The following is a 6,679-nucleotide window of genomic DNA, read 5'->3' as shown; positions in this document are numbered from 1 at the left end:
TGTGATAGCCAAGAATTGGAAATTGAGAGGATGCCCATCAATTGGGGAATGATTGAAACAAATTGTTATATGTGGATGTAATGGAATACTGTTGTTCCATAAGAAAGGATGAGCAGCTGCACTTCAGAAAAACTTGGAAAGACTTGCATGAACTGATGTTGAGTGAAATGAGCAGAACCAGGAAAACATCACACACAGTAACAACAACATTATGCGATGACCAACTTTGATGAACTTAGCTCTTCTCAGCAATGCAATGATCTTTCTAAGACAATTTCAGAAGACTCATGACGGAAAATGCTATCTATATTCAGATAAAAAACTATGGCGTCTAAATGCAGATCAAAGGATACTATTCTCTCTCTCTCTCTCTTTGTCTCTCTCTCTTTTTCTCTCCCTCTCTCTCTCTCTTCTCATGGTTTTTCCCTTTGCTTCTAATTCTTCTTTACAACATGACTAATATGGAAATATGTTTAATATGATTGTACATATATAGCCTATATCAGATTGTACTTTGTCTTGGGGAGGGAAGGAGGGGAGAAAATTTAAAACTCAAAATTTTATAAAAGGGAATGCTTAAAACTAAAAATAAATAAATTGATATTTGTGGGAAAGAATGTTACAGACTTATCAATGTTATATCTAGGATTCTTGCTCTTTGGGCAAATGTACTTGTGAAGGTCAAATGAGGTAATAATTGTAAAGGGCTGAGCACAGTCCCTGGCCTATGGTAAGTGACATATAAATGTTCACTACTATTATTTATATGAAGTGTAATTACTCTATAATGTTTTTTTAATGATTGGCATAAAATGCCAAATTGAGAGATGATGATTTTCTACATAGGAGAATTCTGGAAGATTTCAACGTTAACTATTTGAGAAAGGGATGTTTTAGCTTCCTCAAGTAGTTTCAATTTTTGTCTGCTACCCTTGGTGACTGGTGATACTTAAATATCCCTTCTCAAATCAGTCCATTGTGAGACCTCTAAGAAGTTTAACCTGTAACCTGACTTATTTTACCTATAGAATCCATTTAATAAGGTTTCCTTAAGGGATGTATGAAAACATAACTGTATAACTAAGTTTGTTCAACTTTAATAACATTTAAGAAAACATGGAATTATGATTTTTGTGATATACATGGCAAAGTGTACTTGTTTCTTAGTGTAAACTTAATTCCTCTGATTTACAGACCTTGAGACTAATTTACCCTCTAGCTATAAGACAACAGAAAAAGTTTGTCACCAATCTGGCCCCTTCCCTCCTTATATAAATTATATCAAACTTTAGAAAAGATGAATAATGAGGAGGATTCTTCCATTGATTCAGGTTATTTTAATGAAGTCCCATTGAAACCATAACCCAGCTTTCTGCTTCTGTAATTATGCTTTTGCTAGTATTTGAATGTTGGGCTTGAGCACCAAAGAGGGGATTGTGGATTATTACTTATCCCTAATTAATATTGTTTGAACTTAACTTCATGTAGCTAGAAATAATTTAAACCCAAAATGTTGCCTTGATTTCAATAACTCTCTAGGAAGGCCAGAAATGGCTATTTTTATCTTATTTTATTAGGAATTTTGGGTTCTCCCAGATTCTGAATCCACCCAAAACTTCTTGTTTTGAGTCTCCATACCCATGTCTTGTTCTCAGTCTACCCAAGCAGCTTCTGCCTCTTCAGAAGCCATAGCAACCAGTCTCAGAAAAGAAAGGTGTTTCAAAGTCCTTGGCTCTGTCAGAGGATTCAGCATCTGAAATAGATATGGTTTTATCAGCAGAAATATTACACCCAATAAGTGATGTTACCATCTGCTTTACAGCTTCAGCCAAAGAACCACAGGACCTTTCCATTTGATTTGAAGCTGAAACTTTCTCTATGTGTTGTCCCTCTCTGTTAAAATGTGAGCTCCATGAAAGCATGGATTATCTTGGTTTTCTATTGATATCCTAGTATTTAGCACAGTGCTTTGCAAAGAATGAGCCCCTAATAAATGTTCAATCATTTATTTATCCATCCATCCATCCATCCATTCATCCATTCCTCAAGAACCAACTCAACTTGGAGCAAAATAATAATGACGGACCAGATACTGGTTTAAGGAGGTAGCTCTTAGCTCATACAACACTCCCTGTACTCCTCCTCCCTTGTGTTTAATGGTAATTTCAGGGAGGATTAGCACCTCTGGTGTAAGGGTTTGCCAACCCCTTTTCAGGGCTGCTCACTTACCTTTGGTGTCCACCCACCACCCAACTTTCACCTGTGACTCCAAGAAGCTATAGCACCCCAGTAAAACTATCTCGGCAGATGGGTTGAGGGAACCAACAGACCTCAACTCTCGGTGAGTTGAGATTACCCCAAGCATGTGAAGACTTCCCCCAGTGGAAGGGGCAGATGAGAATGATTTGTTCCAATGGCCACGAAGGTGGCTGAAGCAATCACTGTGGTGTGCTTAGAGCTTTGTCAGAGAGCAAAGATAACAAGGTCATTCACTGCATCCTAGTAACCCTCACCAGTAACCAGTAACCTTGGGTTTGTCTTGCCACTGGACTTTGATGAAAAGAGAGTGAGGCTGTTGACTTTGTGAAGATCTGTCTCACTTAGATCCAATTCATGCACAAGTCAAGATATCACCCCATGATGTCTTTAGTCATCTTCAAAAAACAAAGGATAAACACCACAACCACAATGGAAAATTATACACACAGTGTAGAAATCACAGGAAAATTCATCTCCAAAATCAGAAAATAATATATTTAAATACTTAATATTCTTAAAATTCCAAATTGACCATCTGCCCAACCAGTTTTCTGGAAATTTCTCTTTTCTAATTAGGTTTAGTCTAAATCAAGTAACTTTTAGTCACAAAACGACCACAAATGCATGTTTCTTCCTCTGTATCTTATTTTTTTTTGCCATCTTCCCTCCTCTTGCCCTAGTGCAACAAACTTGCAGTGAAATGCCTAGCACACTCCACACCTGGAGAAAGAATGTCTTTTAATCCTTTAGTAAGACTGAGTAAAGAATCATTTAACCACTATTCAGGTATAAAGAGCTCCCATTTCTATTGGTTCTATGAAAGGATATATACTAAGTGACTTCTCTGATGAGCAATCAGGCATGTTCTTCAGCCAACCTGAATAGGTTCAGGAAAGCTGATTCTTAAATTTTCAGTATGAGCATTAACATCTTGGGAATCAGCAAGTGACTGCAAATTATGACTCAATTTATCATTTTGCTGATTGCCTAGACTCAATAGTGATAAAGAAAATGTTACTAATGCAGGTTAAATTTTAAAAATGTGTCCTGAATATAGGGTTTATAGGTGGTTAAGTATTTACCAGCACACCCCTCTTAACATCCCATTCCTCTCTCTCCAGCAATAACTGATAGATATAGACTCAAATGAAAATGCGGATCAAAATGACCAATGTGCAGTCCATGTAACACACAGAGGTGGCAGAGCAAAGAAAAGCACTAGACGAACTCAAGTCAGGAATACCTGAATTCAAACTGGCTTCAAGATACTTCTTAGCTATATAATCCCAAGCAAATCACTTAACCTTTGTTTAAGTCAGTTTCCCAATCTGTAAAATATGGATAACAATATCATCTACCCATCAGAATCACTATAAAAATTATGTTGTATAAAAATATAATATTTATAAAGTATTTTACAAACCTTTAAGCATTATATAAATGTTGTTATTATTATTAATAATGAAGCAGCCTGGAGAGAAGACCATGAGTTCATACGATTTACATCTGGAAGGGACCTTAGAAATAATTTAGTCCAACTTTCATTTTACAGAATAAGATGTAATTTAGACTGAAAGAGGTTATGATAATTTGCCCAAGGTTCCACAGGTAATAAGTGGAAAAGATAAAATTTGAACTCAAATCCAATGACTCTACTAATACCACATTTAGAATCAAGAACAATCTAATCAAAGTCTAAAAAATCATAAAAGTCATCAGCAAGATGAATATAAAGTTTTTCACCCCATTTAATAATAGAACCTTAGATGAGTATTGCCCTGAGATCCTAAAGAACTGGATTCCACCCCCAGCTCTGGTACTGATCAGCTTTTTGACCTTGAGCAAGTGACCTCAATTCTCTGGGCTTGAACTTCTTTCTCTGCAAAATGAAAGTGTTGGATAAGACGCCCTCTAAGATTCTTTCCAGATCTAACCTTCTATGACCTCCTTGAGACCTAATATTTGTGGAAAACAAAAGGCACCGCTACTCCACCAACCAGAGGGGAGACTTCTGGAACTTATCTCCTCAAAAAAGTGACTTAGTTTGAAAATATAAACTGATCAAACAACAGTTTCAATTACTTCAGGGGTGACAGATTTATAATGGGCTCTTACACTAAACTAGAATGCTTTTAGGAATGATATAACCTATGTCCTTCCTACAGCATGTCCCTATAGTCACTATTAAAGACCACGGACTGCAGAGACCATGAGTCTAACCTAGTACAGTCTTGCCATTTTTATGTTATTAAACATTGGGATGAGAGAACAGGAATTCCCCAAAGGCAGGGAAACTTTCAGTTTTGTTTGCATATCTTAATAGCCTGTATCAGTGACTTACACACAGTTGATGAAACAAAGCTTATTGACTGTCCACATGCCTCCCTGCTGCCACACTACACCTCAGATTGTTGAAATCATTGTCCAACAACTTCTTGGTACTCAGTTTCCCACTTGTTTCTGCTTAAGTCAAAGAAGTGAATTATATGTCAAGGCCCTTTACAATGAACTTTAACAATCCATCTGTTTCTTAACCTCTGAACTTTAAAATACGTATACTTTGATAACTGTATTTTAATGACATTGGTTTCCTTTGTAACACCATGTATTTTATTTTATGTACTTAAAAACATCATTCTGAGAAGGGGTCCATAGGATTCACCAGATTGCCAAAGGGGTTCAAGACACACAAAAAAAGCTTAATGACTCCTGATCTTGATTTGTTTTTGTTGTTGAGAATCTTTCTTTTATTAAAAATCAATCACATTGAAAAAAGACAATATTAAAAAAAAGAAAAGCAGGGGGCAGCTAGGTGGTACAGTGAATAGAGCACTGGCCCTGGAGTCAGAAGGATCTGGGTTCAGATTCAGCCTCAGACACTTAACACACACACACACACAAATTAGCCTTGTGACCTTGGTCAAGTCACTTAACCCCAACTGCCCTCCAAAAAGCAAATAAAGAAAGAAAAGAAAAGCAATCAACAAGCATTTATTAAGTGCCTACTGTATTCCAATCACTGTGCCAGGACTGAGGATACAAATATAACAACGAAATAGTTGCTTCCTAAAGGGAGCTTTCATTCACTGGGGATGGGTGGGGATGGAGGTAACAACATGTATATATATATATGTGTGTGTGTGTGTGTGTGTGTGTGTGTGTGTGTATATGAGTATTTACTAAATAATTGTATGTATGTATACACACAACATAGATATATGACTATGTGTAAGTATAGATATACATATATGGTATATATAGGTATGTATATACATATGTGTATGTGTATATAAGCATATGTGTATACAAACACACACACACAACTAGGAAATAAGTAGGCTGTCAACCAGGGGTGGAAATGTTTTACTTTTTCAGAGATTTTCTTATTTGTTTGTCTAGTACAGATTTTTAAGTATGGTTAAAAAACACCTAAATAAAAACCCAATGTAGAAAGGGGCTATATTCTTTAGACTTTTTACAGCTAGTACGCTTCACTTGCCACTAAAGAAACTGTTTGAGTTCCTGCAGTATCCCACAAAACTGATCTGCAACAGAGAACAAGGAGAAAAAAATTTATAGTCCTAACTTCTTCAGAAAGGTGAACCTCATTTATCTTCCAAGTCTTAATGAGCAACAGTTTGTAAAGAACTTTTGAACTTACTTCTAGCAAGTGGAAACATCAGCATCAGCACACAGCAAATCTTCAGGAAAGGCAGGTGAACAGCACAGGAGCAGGAAAGGCTTTGCACCTCTGCCTCAGAAAGGCAATCTTAGCTGAGGCATCTGATGCTGTTATGTCTACTTCAGTCAGAATCCACTGGAGCAAATCACTTGAGGGCTAAGCAAGGTAGACAGCTGCCTAGGACACAACTCAAAGAAAGTTCCCAGGGAAATTTTTAATATTACTTATTAGAAATGTGCATATTTTTAACACTATCACTTATTTTGTGAGAAAAATTAAGTTAAATATGTTATAGTAAAACCTAAAAAACCTTGCATAAACAATAGAGGTCAGGCTTATATTTGCCAAATGCCTCCCAAATGCCTGGTTCTGGCTGTGGTGCAACTTCCTTTCTTCTTCAGAAATAGACTGATGAATTATCAATCCAAGGTAGATTTATTTAAGAAAACCTAAGCCAATCCCCCTTAAAGGGGATCTGATCAAGTTTAATGTTATATCTGGGTCAGAGAACCTTTGGGGATTGGACTGGTTTTGAAATTGAGCTGGAGTTTTATGTCTGTTTCAAGAATACCTTGTATTGGGGGTGGCCAGGTAGCACAGTGAGTAAAAGTACCGGCTCCAGTGTTGAGAAGACCTGGAGATCGAATCCCAGGCTCAGACACTTAGCACCCACCCAAAAACACCTGGCTGTGTAACCTTCAGCAAGTTACTCAACCCCAATTGCTTAGGGGCGGCCAG

General features: G+C 37.0%; 1 long non-coding RNA gene across 1 annotated transcript; it reads right to left on the bottom strand.

Moving 5' to 3' along the window:
- Positions 1 to 1,557: 1,557 nt before the first annotated feature.
- On the bottom strand, positions 1,558 to 6,096 carry LOC138167298 (uncharacterized). The gene is made up of 2 exons (XR_011169857.1): positions 5,921 to 6,096; positions 1,558 to 1,753 (listed from the first exon to the last, which is right to left on the bottom strand). It is a non-coding gene; the product is annotated as an uncharacterized lncRNA (long non-coding RNA).
- Positions 6,097 to 6,679: the final 583 nt, after the last annotated feature.

Source organism: Petaurus breviceps, unplaced genomic scaffold (assembly GCF_028583685.1).
Source record: "Petaurus breviceps papuanus isolate PSGF00001 unplaced genomic scaffold, PetGlider_PUasm1.0 229, whole genome shotgun sequence".
Taxonomy (NCBI): domain Eukaryota; kingdom Metazoa; phylum Chordata; class Mammalia; order Diprotodontia; family Petauridae; genus Petaurus; species Petaurus breviceps.
This window is presented reverse-complemented; position numbering and strand designations above follow the sequence as displayed.